The sequence below is a fragment of the Parambassis ranga genome, chromosome 2 (assembly GCF_900634625.1).
Source record: "Parambassis ranga chromosome 2, fParRan2.1, whole genome shotgun sequence".
Lineage (NCBI taxonomy): Eukaryota > Metazoa > Chordata > Actinopteri > Ambassidae > Parambassis > Parambassis ranga.
This window is the reverse complement of record NC_041023.1, coordinates 6,957,630-6,974,555: the sequence shown is the minus strand read 5'-3', so window position 1 is coordinate 6,974,555 and position 16,926 is coordinate 6,957,630. Positions and strand designations below refer to the sequence as shown.

Sequence of the window (16,926 nt, the reverse complement as noted above, 5' to 3'; positions counted from 1 at the left end):
TGTCCTGTTAAGCGAGCAGTCAGTCAGACTGTCCTCACTTTGCAAACAAGCAAACTGCCTTCTGGTCGATTTGGAAAGTTTGGTCGAGTGTGTTCATGAGTTTGTGATTTACTTGTTTGCTTTTATTGACCCGTTGTTATATTAAGTTTCTTGGCGAGCATTGTAGTGTTGTTACTGTCAGAGTCACAAAAGAGCATATTTGTTTGGCTGTTCTTTTTTGGAGGTGTGTGTGTCTGGCACTCCCTCACTGGCTGAGGTCGAATCTGAAATACTGTTGATGAATAGTGACCCGTCCGCAAATCCTGATTTAATGTCTTGTCATTTGTCATTGGGGTGTCCTATCCAGCTCAGCCGTGTACACTCAGTTTCCAATATGTTTGTACCTAAATAACATAGTCTGCATGTCAGGTCCACCAGAAGTACCAGGAATTCGCCTCTGCCTTGAGTCTAATTCTGCGTGCAACTGCTCCCTTAGAATTAGTCAGTTGTTCCCGACGTCCAAAACGATCCATGTAATTGTTCTTTCCTTTTTCGTCCTCAGTCACCCACCAGCAAGATGCAACAAAAAAAACCATCACAGCCTCTGTGAGAGGCGGACATTTGCACCACAACCACGAGAGGGTCACTTGACAGTGAAGTGTAAACATAGGTTATTTAAAGTGTGTGAATAAATGACTAACACTTGATTTGTTTTTGTTTTTTTTTCTGGTGATGGTGCGGTCTCTTGCTCACACAGCATGTGTTCTGATAACCACATAGAGACCATTATTTCTTGCTGTTAACTGAGTATTTGTGTCATGGTTTAAGTTCTCATTTCCCTCTCTGACACGGACACACACACACACTACCACACACTTTGAGATTGGATGAAGTGCATTCTATGACACAGTGAGAGGCGACAGAAAATTCACACAAATTGCTCACGTCTGATTTTAGCCTCTTTCGTTTGCAGCCTCCTCAAAAGAAGAGCCGTGATTTGGTGACCGGGCAGACAACACTTTAAATCCCCACAGGCAGAATAAACTGTAGTGACTGAGAGATAATCCACTTGCCTGAAGTGCTCTTCAGCAAAGCACTTCACCCAAAAAAAAAAAAAATCCAGTGGAGCTGACAGTAGAGGGCTGCAGTTACAGGCAGCTTGAAGGTGTGAGTAACTGATACTGAAGTGTATGGATGTGAGGCTGCTACAGCAGCTTGTGATTACATGCTACACCATTTCGTAATTTCATGAATCACATGCCTACTGTAAATCTTTTTGATTTTTTGGCCGCAGTAACAATGGCTTCTAGTATTGTGGAGTCTGTCTGTTTTTGTCATAACGATGCATTACAGTGGATGAATAGAGGGAGGTAATGGAAGCGTGTGTGAAAGAAGGAGGGAGAAAACAGCCGAGGGAGAAAAAGAAACTATGTATGTGTGTCAGAGAGAGAGAGAGAGACGGAGGGAGAGAGAGGCCAACAGAAAGCGCCTCTCCATCTTCTGAGCCTTGGGTAGCATTGTGTTTGGCAATCTCTTACTTTTTGTGTGTGCAGTGAGATATGGCAACAGTGCCATCTAGTGCACGTACCCCAGTTTCAGTCATCACAGCGAGGACGTGTGGAGGAACGCACACAGGATCACATGTGATAAGCATCATATGCTGCATTACAGCAAACAACTTCTGTGAGGACAGTGTCAGTTTTATTCTACTGATTTAGACAAAAAAAACCCTTCATTTCAGTGAGCTATGCAGATGAATCTGCAGATACTTGAAACTCGCTTAAGATGGGTAATCCATCACAGCGACATTTAATCAGCCTTATTTTTTTATCAAAGCTACATTATCGTTGCATGGTACTGCAGCTCTGAGCGGAGAGTGTTTATCAACTGTCCTCCTTGGTGCATTCAAGGATGCTCAGACATGTGACACCGGGTGCTCTAGAGCATCCATTTGATATAAGACAATTTCTGTTTATGACTTTCCTACATTTGCTCTCAGATGCAACTGTTTTTAATCACCAGCCTGAGGAATCTGTTTTAACATGTTTCACGTTTGTGTTTTCATTAAAAATCAAGAAAAGATTTCATGGCAAGAACCTCAGAGTAGTCAGCACCAGAGGACGACTCCCCCTCTGTCGAGCTTTGGACAATATTTAATCACTCAGCAGGAAAATTATCGTAAACATCCGGCCAAAGAAACCAGAGAGCTTTTCAGAGTAAAGAGGTCCTCCACTGGCTGAGTCAAACACCTGAACTCTGTCCAACTGAGCTGCAGTCCATCTGCTGAGCGCCAGGCCTAGAAAAAAAAAAGGCTAAATCGTTCCAACCACACAAATGACTCAAATTTAAACTGAGCCTGTGCTTTTTGACATATTGTCTGTTGTTTCATTTCAAAATGAATGTGTCGATACAACAGGGGGAACACAGAGCTGTACCTGTCCTAAGCACTTACAGCCTGGACTGTATTGATATGTGAAAACTAATGGTGCTCTTGTGTGCCATCATTCATCAAGGGGCTCAAGAGACCACACTGCCAAGCACTGTGTCAACGAAGGCTACATGGAGCCCCAGGTGTCACTCAAAAGAAGAGGATAAGATGGGAGAGGTATCCTCAGGAGCTCAATGAAAGGATGGGAGGGGAGGAAAGGATGAGGCGACTAATGTAAGGCTCAGATCAGAGGATTCAATGATGAATAAACTGATAGTTTAATCTAGCTTCAGCTTAGTGTATCTCCTGATACTGAACTTAAAACTCTGTGGTGCTGCATCGTTTTTATGTGAAAGAATCCAAATATTAAGGCAATTTAGCAGTAAAAAAAAAACTGACTGAGCAGTTAAACAGTTAGCAAAATTATTGCTGATGAATTCTCTCTCAGACAAAAAAAAAACTGACCAAAAAAAATCTTTTTTCACTGCGAGTGAGCAGCTTCAAAAGCTCCACTGTGACTTTCAGCTGGGACCTGCCTGGTCCAGTCATGCTCTTTTAGCCGGCAAGCAACTGGAGCACTTGAAGGTCAAGTGCCTGGCCCTCAGGCACTTCAGTAGCAGCTGTGGGGGAAGAGAGTGTTACTCACTCGCAGTCGCTGCAAATTTTAGTCCAAAAGTTTTATCTACTGTGCATTTTAATTTCCCCTGTCATCAGGCAACCAACAAGTGGGAGTCCCTAATTAATATGGTTCCATTTAAAATAGCCAAAACACAGAGGTTATTGGAAAAAAACAAGATTTATCTTTATATTGTATTACACTATGTGGGTATGCAGCATTAAAACAGTGAATATAATGCAGTACACAGTGCAGAATCCGGTAATATTTTCCAGAAAAGCTTCAGACTGATTCAGTTAATTTAGCATTATCCCAGTCTTGTCTTTTGTGATTATAAACAGTCACCAACTTCGGGATACAATCTCTGCAGTAGGTCATTTTTCACCGAGCTGCAGCCTTGATGGTCACAATAAAGATGGCTTCCATCCGTAAATGTGGATTCAAACTCATTCAACTAACTGCTGGGCCAATTTTGTAGGACTCTATGTTCAAATATAAAATGTCATCCTTCATGCTGTTCTCTTACAGGAAAACAGTGTTTATGTTTTGGATGTGAAATGAGGTTATTTTTTTTTACCAAACAAATACAGCACACACCTGCTTTTTGTCGCCTGTCAGTCAGTATTACATTTTGTCAAACATGATGCTGTGCTAAATAACAGCAAAACTGTTGCAAAACAAGATGTTTGGATTTAGTTTGCCAAGATTGTGGAAAGGCAGCTTAGACACAAAATTGGGTGCAGTGTGTAAGAGTGTTTGCTCAGCCTCTTCATGGAGATCTATTTCAATCCTGTCACACAAAAAAATAATGTCTGTGGCGCTGCCGTTATTGGTGTTTTTGAAATATCAACTTATAAATATGCTGATAGCTTTTCCTCTTCAAAATGGCTTCAAATCTTCTGCTGTGCACGTGTGTGTGTGTGTGTGAGATGAGAAAAGGGTCATCAGCGGTGCTTATGTTTGCCATCTTCCTCCCCACAGACACACATATCTGCTGACTCTCTCACACGCACAAACACACTTTGTTTGCGTGGCCTTTTCCCTTCACAACACTGGTTACCGACAGCAACGTGCCCTGGGCTGATAAACTTTATCAACCGACACACACCTGAGCTTGTACACACACAAACACACACACACACAGATCAACATAGGACTGCTTCTTACTGTGCTCTCTGGGCAAGGTAGACACTACAGGTACTACTGTGTGTGTGTGTATGCATGCGTGTGTGTGTGTGTGTGTACTAGTGTGGAAACCGTAGAAATGATATTAGGGGGGGCCTAAGGTGACAACAATACACTCCTGGGTTGAGTGCACGACACACATCATTGCACACTCGCAAAATCATTGCACACTCGCAAACACTTAAGAAACACACAACAGCGTAAACATACAAAAAAATAAGAACACACACCGAGCAAACTCAAATAACATTTACACGCCTCTTTACAGCTTGTTATTATCACTGCTTTTCCAGACTGAAAATATGAATGTGTGCAGTGTGTATGTGCGTCTCGCTCACTGACGATTTTCAAACCTGTGTGTGTCTGTGTGGGAAGTACTGGTCAGGTTTGGGGCTCACAACTAACAGGCTTATGTAACCACTGCTCAACTGTTACCCAATATAAATCAACTTTTCTAATTCTCTGTGGTGCATTAAAAAGTCTGGCTGCTAATTTTTATCTTTAAACGGGGGAAAAAAGGGGCCATAATGGCCAATACGTCCAAACTAAGACAAACACTTTGCTGCTTGCAGGGTATCTGCAGGATTAGGGAAGCCAAATTTAGGACTTTTCAAGACCTTTTTTAATGCCGGTTTGACCAAATTCAAGACCTTACATTCACAACGTATGTAGTCGCTCCGTGTTTCTTACTTTTCCCTACTTTATTGTTTCTCCTAAGTAATTTTTGATTCACCTTTGTACAGCTAGCATTTATTCAGAATTCTATTTTTATTTTTATTCTTGCTATTTACCGTATACCTATATACCGTATTTCATATTTCTAACCTGTTTCTGAGTATGCATGGAGCACCTAGAATGCAAACATGTGATTAATAAAGTATTTCTGATTCTAATTCGGAAATGCAATAAAGCATAGAGCTATTTCAGTTCGAGCACTGGAACTGACAGTGCTAAAAGATAAATGTTAAGGTAATTGCTCAGTGGAGCATAAAAGTGCATATATTTATAAAAAAACAACTTTACAGTACTAACAGGTTCAATGAACTGAATACCAGAAATATAAAGAAATAAGTCAACTGTTTACATGAATGTGTTAACTAAATATGTAAGTTTTCCCGAATATCCCTGAGGGACCTTCCCAAAGTGACTAATAAAGTATATTCTATTCAATTCTAAGTGAATTGTAATACTTCTTCCACAGTTATAGAATATATGTGAGTTCTTTGGTCTTTGCGTCCAGCTCAGCTTCCAATGTTTTCAATTCACACATTTTGACTTTGTATCTCTTCCTCAGTGTGTTTGATTTTGTGATGCGCTGGGCCGTCAGCAGTGTTCGAAATACAGGGGAGCTAAGAGGAGCCGAGCTCCCCTGAAAGCCTACTTTGAGACATTTGGGGGGGAGCTCTGACTTATTCGCTGTCTCAGTTAATAAACACGTTGTGGTGTCTATTCTGTTGCCGTCCATGAGAGGCGGGTCTATGTAAATCAGTGCGTTTTTAGGGTTTAGCGTTTTTTACGTTGCATCTTGAATTTCTCTTTACTTAAGTGGTGCGGCTGCGGGGCTCTCAAGCCTCACGCAGTGAGACACATGCATTCAGTTCTTACACTCACAGGTCTGAGCTTCAGCTGCAAGCACACAGGTAAACTATGCTAGATGAGCTGGAGGTGGAGGAGAACCATCAGAAGAGTGACAGGACAGGCGTGGTGGGATGCTTTAAGAGGCTAGTTTATGCTGATGGCACAATAGGACTGGCCGCCCACACACAACCGAATAAATGTTCCGCTCATCCCGATGTCTTATTCAAAAATACAAAACACCGATTAGCACCACATACTTTAAATATTTCCAAAGAAAATATAAAAATGAGAATGAGAATTACAGGTTGTTGTGTTTATTTAATGAACACTTATAGTCATCTTGTTTACATAAAAACTACAGATAACATCGACAGTGAGGTATAAAATGTTATTTTTATACACTGTGCCATCACCATGACCCAGAGGTGTCCAACTCTGCTGGACAACCCATCTGCCTGTCTGTCACTGCATGAGGCGCACACCAGGAAGCCTGCCTCAAAAATATCTAAAGGAGAATTCTGGATAGTCAACAAAGTGTTTTTGTAACTAACCAGTACAGTGAAGAAGCTAAGCCGACACATTATGGCACTGAGGCCAACTTAATAAAGCAAGCTGATGATATCGAGCTCTGACAACACTGATTGTTTTCTTTTAAACTTTTTAGTCTCAATTACACACATCAGGACATAACTCCAGCCTGTTGTTGTATGTATACTCAAAATCCTCCACTAATTCTCACCCACTCCTGTGTCAGTCAGAAACATTGGGATGATGAACGCCAGTCACTCTGCTTTTGTCACTCTGTCAACCTCTCTGTCAGTCACTCTGTCAATGTCAACTAGCCAGCTAGCTCTGCATGGAGGGGAAAAGTGGCATCAATCAGGCTCTGTCAGCAGCAGAACCCATTACTTTAGAAAGATTATGATACTGGAGATTGTAGGCCTGTGGGCTAACACATCCAGAGACAAATAAATGTTGAACTTTTCAGAAGTGCCTCCATTAACAACCTCATCCAGCTCATCTAACTGTGCAAATATTTGCAGCCATAAAGCCTGTTGTTTCTGAATCTAAAGTACTTGCACACAACGAAGGTAGCGGGGACCTTGATGGTTTTTATCTACACACGAGCACACGGAGTCATGGCCTTCAGGAAGGCATTAAGGCAGTGCGAGTGTGCATTATGGATTCAAACGTAAATGAATTGGAAATTAAAGGAAGAGGCTCCCAGCAAAATGGCCTTTATTCTCTGTGGATGGTGTTTATTTCAAATTATGTCAATCATGCTAAGTTGCTATCATTATGCCAGACTCATGAAAACACACACACACGCATGTAATAACCTTCCCTGACACACACACACACACACACACACACACCTCCCCTTGCTGTTTCCCCTCACAGTGCCACAGTGACCCTGACTGGTAGCAAAACAGAACTGCAGCAGCAGGAGGTGTGGCTGGCTTACAGTGCGTGTGTGTTTGCATCTGTATGTGCATGTGTGTGTGTGTACTGTAATAATTACTAGAGAAGATAAATCTTGTTAATGAAACAGACGGAAAGAAGAGCACTCTAGAGAGGGTAGGGAGCAATAGGAAGAGAAATGAGGAGAGAAGGAGGGTAGAGTGCGGCAAAGAACGCAAAAAGGAAGAGGAAGAGGGTGAAATGAAATGAAGGAAGGAAGAAATAGAGAGATGGGTCAGGGAATAAAGTAAGGGGGGAAAGTTGACTGTCACGTTTTGTTTTATTGCATCATACATCAGTATTGAGAGAGTGACGCAGAGAAGCAGAGAAGGAAGACGAGGATGGCAGGTTGAGAGAAAGATTGAGAGAGAATGAGCACAGACACGGAGAGGAGGAGGAGGAGGAGGAGACGGATGATGAGCGAAAACACAACCTGGAGAAGTCACATTTTCTTAAGAAAATATGCGTGAGGGTGCCTGCTAAGTTTGAAGTGTCTGAGTGAAACTGGCCGTGCATATTAATGCAAAGAGAATATGTACTGGGACAGGAGAGTGAGTGAGCGTACACAGCCTGCCAGACACATAAGGTATAACAACCTCTGAGCAGCACATACATGGACGTGCAAGCACTGTGCAGGGATATATGGTCAGAAGAAGGTGGAAACGCACAGGGACAGGCTAGGACATAAAAGCAGCCTTGGAACCTGCCTCATAGCGGCTCACTCAAGCTGTTATGCTTCCTGGCCCCGAGTGGGTTTAACAATACCCCCAATTTTTCTTCACAATATACATGTATGTCATTGAGATTGGGTCTCAGTTCACAGGCAGCATCCTTTGAAGGCTGCATCTGAAAACTGATTGTGGGTAACAAGGCTGTCCAGTGATGACTTCAATCCTTTTCCCTGGGATCACTTCAGGGGATGTCGCTGATGTACAATGAATCGTGGGATTATTTTGGAGTACTGCAGCAACAACAAAGACATGTGGAGCCAAACGTCTAAATCCAAGTGTCACAGGGTTCAACCTTCATATTGCAGATGCAGCCCCCGATTGAGACAAAGCAACAACTACAATATAAACTGCTATTAATGGGAGAGACAGGTCCTAAAGTACCTCACAGACCCATTAAACAAGATCTGAATGACAGTTTTCTGTTCATGTGTTTTTCTACACTGTGGATTGTTTATAGTTCTAAAAATGCAGCAAAAAAAAAAAAAAATACTGCAGCAGCAGAGAGGCACAGTCAGCAGATATCTTTACATCAAACGGAGACAATGCATATAGCATCTCTTATCTACAGTCCAAAGATAAGAACATACTGTTGGGGAAATCTGCAAATCTGCTCACTTACTATGAAACAAAATCCACAGAGCAGGTGTGGAAGAGAAGCACACAACCAGCATACCATTAAAACTGAATGCACACACACAAACACACACACACATATATATATATATATATATATATAGGCCTTCCAGACCTGAGCAGAAACACAAGCGTGTGTAGACAGCAGCGCATCATAAAGTAAACCTAGCCATGCAACTAGCATAGTGAGTTTAAGTGACTTCCTTACCGGTTTTTTGAAGCAGTCTTTGTCGTAAACGGTTCCATCGATATTTTAATCCCAAACACGTGCAAAAAGCGTCTTAATCCACTACAGCGTACATATTCTGTGTCCGTGCACTAGGCTATTTATTTTTGAGACTACTTTTCCATCACAACAAATCCCGAAAGTCGCATTCCACAGGCGCTAGAAGACGTCATGACGTCAAACTGTCATACGTTTACTACGCAAACGTCGTATTCGGGGTTCACGCAGGTGAGTTAATGAAGGCTACGTTAAGTGAATCAGGAAGCGCGCAGGCCACAATCCTCTGATGAACCAGCCAACGTCACAACATTTCTGCTGATTTAGCAACTTTTGCAGTTTCATTATATGATATAATAAATCAGGTGTGGCCTTTTGTTCCTTATTTAATGTTTTGTAGATCACTGAGGTGTAGCAACTTTGCCTGAGTTCACATTAATTTATTATTATTTATTTATTTATTATTCGTTTTTGTTTTGTACTTTTTACCATCAAATCTTTGCTTTCTGGTCTTTTTTTTAAGTGTGGAGTTATCTGAGGTCTATGTGCTATTATGTGTGCGTTCTATGATGCACTCCTCTGTCTTGCACAATAAGCCTACACATCACCAGCATCAACAATTTTCAGCCTTTACCTGAATACCTGATATTTCACCTCAGATAAAAGAAGGCAGAATCACATGTCTGCCATGCGGAGGAGCTGGAATGATTCTGTGAGCTCTTCAAGGTTTCTGCTCAGTTTTTAGCGAGTATATCTTAAACTTTTGTTCCGAAGCTGTTTTTCATTTCAGGCAAAAATCAAGCCAAAACAGCAAACATGTGCAACATGTGTTTATTTCTTTCTGCACTGCAAATGCAATGGAAATGTTTTTGACATGTAACAACCAAAATATTTGATTAATTGAGATAATGACTGGTTCAATAAACATTATATTTGTTTGCTTGAATCCAGGATGTTACATAGTGAGGTCAACCAGACTGCTATAAGACACTGAAGGTAATGTTATCCTGTCAACCAAAAGACAACCAATTAGACTCATGGAACTTAAAAGTTGGAGAAAGACTGAGCTGTCGTTAAACTATGTTTCACCAATTACCAGCTGCTTTCATGGCTGCTTCCACTAAAACCTCTCCATATGTTTTGTAGGTTACCTGAGATCTGCTTCTAATGAACAGTCTTCTATTAGTCTTCTGAAATGCCCAGCAGAGCTATGGCAGGGACACACAGAGAGACAGAATTAAGGCAGTAACCTTGTAGTCATTTTATGAAGTTTTCATCTGTCCATACAATCTTAAATTGGAGTAAAAAAAGGTCAAAGTCTAAACTACCTTTGTGAGAATAATCATAGGAGGAAGATTTCAAACTCGACTTATCTAACTTGTTCAAGCAAAAATATTCAAAAATGTCTGCCATCTAGGCACGTATGGGTTTGCTGACCGCACATACACCCTAAGAAAAGTACTTCCAGGTGTGTGTGTGTGTGTGTGTGTGTGTGTGTGTGTCCTGGTAAAATTGAACTGTCATGGCCAGAATGGGCACTTTGATCATTTTATGTTCACAGGAGAGGAGAGCAGGAGAATGTAGACGAGACAGGGCGAAGAAGGAGAGGAAAAGGAAGAGGAGTAAAAAAAAAGATGGAATGACAAGGAGAAGACGGGAAAAAGGAAAGGAAGTGGGGGAAAGGCAGAGGGGAATAACTGTTAGGAAAAAAGAAGAGGAAGGAAAAGGAGAAGGAAAGAGGAGAGAGGAGGTGATGAGTAAAGAATGAGGCAAGACTAAGAAGGAAAGAGAAAAGAAGAAAGAAAAAGAGAAGAAAATAGAAAAGACAAAAAGAAATTATGGCAGAGAAAGAAAAAATAATAACTGTAAAGAGAGAAAAAGTAGAAAGGAACAAAGCATGAAAGAGAAAGGTGGTGGTGGTGGTGGTGGGGGGGTCAATAAAATGGGAAGAATGAAATAGATATTAAAATAAAAGAGAAAAAGTTACAGAAAGAGAATGTAACAAAAGAAAAAGGAAACTGAGGGGCGAAGAAATGGGGAATGCACACGAGGTGAGTAGACAGAAAGGGAAGATATTGATACAGGCTACGGATAAGGGATGAAAGCCTTCTTTCACTGAGTGATGAGGATGTACTCACATCACACGCTACTTACCCAGGATTCATAGCATGAGATGAGTTCCCAGCATCCCTTTCATCTCCACAACACCCAGTAGTGGTCTATCAGAACAGAGCCTGAGGAGACACTCAGCCACACAGAGTGTTACATGTGGACACACAAAAAACACAAACACACTCACACACACACACTAAAAGATGATTGAGTAGACACACATGAGCACATGTCCCGTTTCCTTCTTCTTCTTCTTCTACACACACATTCAGTCACACAGACCTTCCACAGATCCCTATAGGCTTACAGCTGAATGACCCCGGTGGCTCTGCTCACACCAACACACACTACATGCAAACGGACACTACAAAGTGGTGTGCTGTCTCACTGTATCCACGGTGATCACAAAAGCCAATCGCCTCCATGATGTTTGATCTCTGGGTCGTACGAAGTGTCACTTGGAGTTGTACAAGAGTAGAAGTAGACAACAAACGCTAAACTGTGTGGATTGTTACCGAGCCATGTGGGAAGTCATCCTTGAAAACAATTTGCAAAGAGCATGCACGTAAGACTGCAAACATTTCCCTAGAGCTGCAGTTACAAGACCACCATACATCTACACTAAACTGGTTATTGGAAAAGAAGCAGCAGCAGTGACAACACCAGCATAGTTCAGCCATCGTCTCGATGCATCTGACCCTCACACCAGAAGTCTACCTGACAGTCCTGCATGCTCATAACAGACTATTGTTAATGTAGGCATGAAACTAGAAAGCAAATACACTTATATCCCAAAATGTGGGAGTATTAGTACTATGAGAAGTGGTTGCTTCTCATTCTTTACAGTCACTGTCCCCTCCATCTTTCTTTGTAGCAAAATAAATTACATATCATTTATATATCATTTGTCAAGGGATGCACTGTCACATTTGCACAGAAAGCAGAAACCAATTTCCTATTGTGTTAATTTTTTTCTGTTTGAGAGGATGCAGATTTCCCCTGTGTTCATGTCCCAACTGTGCTTGTGTGTATGTGTGTGTGTGTGTGTGTTTACAGATTGTAACGACACTCATGGCTGCCCCAGCGAGAGAACATCAGATGTCTCTCCATCTTTCCCTCCCTATCTCTCGTTTGGTGCATCTGTCCCTTCGGCCCTTCATCGTGCCTTCCCTGCATGATCCACCCATCTCAGCATCGTCACGGCAACGGGAGCCACTGCATCCAAACTGAAACACATGTTGAGCTGAACAGATTGTAAGAGGAAGCAGGGCTGAAGAAGAAGGGGGAGGAGGAAAATATTAAGGTGAGATGTGATGAAACGTGGTTAGGGGATAAAGGACAAAAGAAGAAGAAGAAGAAGAAGAATCCAGACAGAGGAGAGGGGGGGGAAGATATGTGTAAGAAAAGAACGGAATACAATCAAAAGTTTTAGTCACACACGTTGATGTTAGTCACATCCAAGTGATGACTCAGTGGTGCTCTTAATTGTTCAGAGTAGTCTAAAAAAAACTAAGAACCAGTAAACTTAAGAAAGGTTAAGATGAAATGCTTGTTTTAAAGCAGCACATTATAATGTCCACATACTGACCAATGGCATCTGTAATGCCACTTCACAGTGTTTTGCATCAAACTGAATATTAAACAACCCTCTTAACCTGGGACATCTTGTGGACAAAGTAGCATGCATTAAAGAAAGAGAGTTGACTGATGCTTTGAAGACCTCCTGCTGTGCCTGGAGGTGACTTTGCCATGTGTGTGTGTGTGTGTGTGTGTGTGTGTGTTCGCTCACTACCGGGATAGATAGCTGACAAGTCAAATGAGGCTATGTCCATCTCTCCACTGGTCTAGTCTCGACTTTTCTCTCCCTCTCCTCTTCTCTCTCTCTCAGCTTGTTCTCTCGGCTGTGTGACAAATAATTGACATATTATCAGCCAATGACCTTGTGTCGCAAGCGAATCCCCACCAATTAAAAACTGGGCCATTTCCTTGTCAACTCTGCGTAATGGAAATTCATACGGCCTAAAATCTAAATGAGCAAGCTGCTCACATACACACACACACATACACACACATAGACATGCAAACATGTTAGCACACACCTGCACACAAAAGGTAATTTAGTGAAAATAGATGTCCGCCATACATTAAATCAAGCATGTCAGACACCAGCAAGAGTGGAAAAGCCTTTAAGAACCACTGAAATGATGTACACAGAGAGGTCAGTGTGTGTGTGTGAGTGCGTGGTTAACCTTGGAGGACAGTAGAAGGGTATCCAACTAACTTCTCAACTCACTCAATCACAAAGAGACAGAGCGAGGGTGGCTGCAGACCGACAGAGAGAATGAGAAAGATGGAGCGAGACAGACGGAGAGTGACAGAGACGGAGGATGACACAGAGAGACAGATTGAAAGAGGTTAAAGATTCAGATAGACGGTGAGAGAGCGGGCCAAAGAGGGAGAGACAGGAAAAATTAAAGAGGGAGGATTGTGCATGAGTGGCAGCGTTAGAGAATGAGAGAGAGAGAGAGAGAGAGAGAGAGGTCTTCAGAGTTTGTTTGTGTTGCTTAGTTACAGGAGTAAAAGAGTAAAAAAGAAGGGACAAAGAGCAAAATTAGGATGGAAGCGTGAAAGATGACATGAAAGGAAGGAATAAAGGAAGAGAAAGAAGAAAAAACAGTGAAGGGCAACAGTAAACACGTGATGTAACTGAAGCCATCGTGTGTGTAAGTGAGCATGATGTATATGTGTAGCCACAGATGTCACTATTCACAACAGCTTTCTAAATAAAATGTTCAAAAATTAACTGAACTAATCAACAAAATGTGCCCATTTATATTGAGAAAGCCCCTAAAACCCATACCATGTGATGCCACTTTTTAACCACCATTGATTAATACATCCATTTGTGTCTCACTCACTCAGGCCAGCCTGCAGTGCCAGACCGCTCCACATCAAGGTTTTTTCTGATCCTCCTGCAGGATTGGATTGTGAGGCATTCAGAGGCCAGATGAGATACATTATCTCTGCTCCCACCAGCTGGATGTGTCCAGAAAACCTTTAGTGGAGGGCACCCAGGAGGAGCCCTGATCTGATGACTGAAGCACCTCACCTGGCTATCTCTTTTTTTTAAATTATTTTACCCAGACCTCATGACCATAGCTGAGGGGCTAGATCGACTAGTAAAATTGAAAGCTTTGCCTTCCAGCTCAGCTCCCTGCTCACCCCTACACGGTCTGGTACATCAGCATTAACTGCTGATGCTGTGCCAATCTGCCAGCCCATCTCACACTCCATTTTACTCTCACACACGTGAACAAGACCCTGCGGTACTTCAACTTGTTTACCTGGGGCTGCAACTTACTCCCAAGCCAGAGGGATATATACGCCATTTCAAACAGATGAGAAGTTCTCCAGCTGTTTCCTGTGCAAAAAAAATGGAGAGGCAATTCACTTTTCTCCACCCAGATGTGATAATGTGAAATCCTGTCCATGAGGAACAGAACAGAATTTGTGTGGGCTAAGTTATATCGGTTTGTGTAAACAGCATGCGTATAAGCTCTTTGAGTTTCAAAGAATGGCTGGTTAAAAAACATGTCAGAATGCTGCCTACTAACAGAAGGAGGGGGTTGCTATACTATGAACACTGTCACATCCCTGACAGAGGAGATGTGATGGAGAGAAGAGGCATCAGTAATGATTTTCAGTCACAGCAGTCTCCGTGTATTTATACAGCACTGCTGAGCCACAAAAGATGCATGAAGAAATAAAAGATTTTTATGGGGAAACGTGGTTGGAAAACTGTCTTTGTGACTGATCTATGCGCCCTCACACAATATATTCCATATTCTGCCAACCTGTTGCATTTCTACTGAATCTTCAGCTGAAGACAAATTAGCATTTAAATGAGGCAAGTTATTTTCCTTTTTACGCTCGGTCTAAATTACTAACGCAATAGCTTTGATTGAGATGAGAGGAGGGAGACTGGTGGCTTTTTTAGTGTTATTGACCCAGAAAAGGTTGAGTGAACACACTCGCTCTTTCTCAGCAACACCCCTGCATCAAACTCACTCACAGCGGAAAGCTGCAGCTCAGTAGCCTACAACCACAACCGCTGAACAGCTTGACTGATGCAAGCTGTCTCGCCTAAAGGACCACTCCAATCATTTTAAACCTTATCTCTACAGTGTATGTGTCACAGAGACGTTCATGCACCTGTACACTTGGCAGGACTCTGTTTAGGAACCACGTCAACAACACAGGCTCATGGAAGGTTGCTCCAAAAGTCTGGATGATGCAGTCCTGAGCTAATAGGGAGCAAAAAACAATACAAGAAACAAAGTATTAGAAAAAGAAGCTCATATTGATCACGTTACAGCGCAGTCTTTGCTTGTATTTTTGCACCTTCAGCTTTTCTGCTGTTGCATTTATTAACCACAACAACAATGCATACTGCAGAAGTACACCTGTCACCTCAGGTGTTTGGAACAAGTCCCTGCGTCTGAGTGACACAACAATATATTTTATCTGACGGCTAAGGTGTGGATCAGCAGGTTATGGACACCCACCCACCCACCCACCCAACCCCAAAAAAGGGGGGGTCTTGTTAATACCCCATGTCTGACAATTGTGAATGTGTGAACAGGGACACATTTTTTTCCTGTCTGGGAGGTCATTTGGAAACAGAGTGCTGAGTAACCTTCTCCCTGCCCCTGACTGGAAGGCTGTCTTTTTCTCTCTCCCAATTTCTCTGCTCTGCGCCCCGACTGTGAAACTCCATAAAGAATGATGGATGTCGATGGAGACACACGGAGTGGTGATTATGGATCATGGCAGAGTATCGAGGAAGGACAGAGACAGACAGACAGACAGAAACTGAGAAAGGGAGCGGATTGCCGGCTCAGAATGGTTAATGACAGAATTGAATGTGTGTGCTCCTCATAGGTGGTGCAGTTGCGCCACCGAGTGGCAAAATGTGTAACAGCTCTTGACAAGAAGCTCAACGTTCAAAATGATAAAAGATGCTGTTCTGCATGGTTAAGATGTTGACCTGACATGTTGTGTGTCTGGTGATCATGATGGCTACAGGTCAAATATTTATATTATGAAAGATTTGACATAAACTGAAGACTTAATATTTATGGAAAAAGTAAGAGCAAAAGAGTTGAATTCGCTGGTATAAAAACCTCAGACTGTGTGTTTCAGAGTTCATGCCACCTTTAGTCTCAAACTGAGAATGAAGAACCAGCCCGAGGTTCTGTGCCTGCTCTCTGGCTTACAGGGGACAAGAAATTCAGCAATTTAGCTAATGTATGTAACTCAGGTTTCCTGAGGGAAGAGAACAAGTACACCAATGGTCTTGGATAGGCTGAAGCCTTTTAATCAAACATGACAAGTAAATGGCTGTGAAATGCATCAGGGGAAAGTTCTGCCCTTCTCTTGCTCATATATTTTAAATGGTGCCATTTTTTCTTTGCATTTCTCTCTGTCTTGATGTACTGTTCTGCCCAAAGGCTCCGAAACATTAGTTGATAAGAAATTATATTCTCTTTGTCCATGCAGCCTTTTTTTATTATAGAGTCATCAAACTTCGACATCCAATCTAATGGACGGACGCTGGAGAAGTATTTGAAGCCTTTACAAATACCTAAATAGTTTGTGGCCTAAGGTGACAGGAGAATAGGTCTGAGCGTGTCAAATCAGGTGCATAGGATGTGTTGATTCCTGGGTGGCAGCCAGGAGTGCTGTCCTGGTGGAAAAACCACTCCCCCAAGTCAGTGATCACCTTGCTTCTATAGGAGGGTTATCATTCTGGCTCACTCTGCCATGTTCAGCAGCCCACATACTGTAACATGGAGCATCCCCCACTGGTGTCCACATGATCAGTCATTTGGTAGTAAATGAACTGAGGGAATCTAACTTTGACAGTGCATTCCTGATTTAGCTTTCAGTAGCATTTTCGCTGCTGATGGCAGATCCGTCC

General features: G+C 42.2%; 1 protein-coding gene across 1 annotated transcript in view; it reads right to left on the bottom strand.

Annotated features, from left to right (window-relative positions):
* trps1 (trichorhinophalangeal syndrome I) overlaps positions 1-15,340 on the bottom strand; it is a 193,932-nt gene extending 178,592 nt beyond the window's left edge. The window contains exons 1-2 of the mRNA XM_028431880.1: positions 15,159-15,340; positions 14,291-14,367 (exon numbers count right to left, since the gene is read on the bottom strand). The gene's annotated coding sequence lies outside the window, so the exon portion shown is untranslated. The remainder of the gene's footprint in view (positions 1-14,290; positions 14,368-15,158) is intronic.
* Between the last annotated feature and the right edge of the window lie 1,586 nt (positions 15,341-16,926).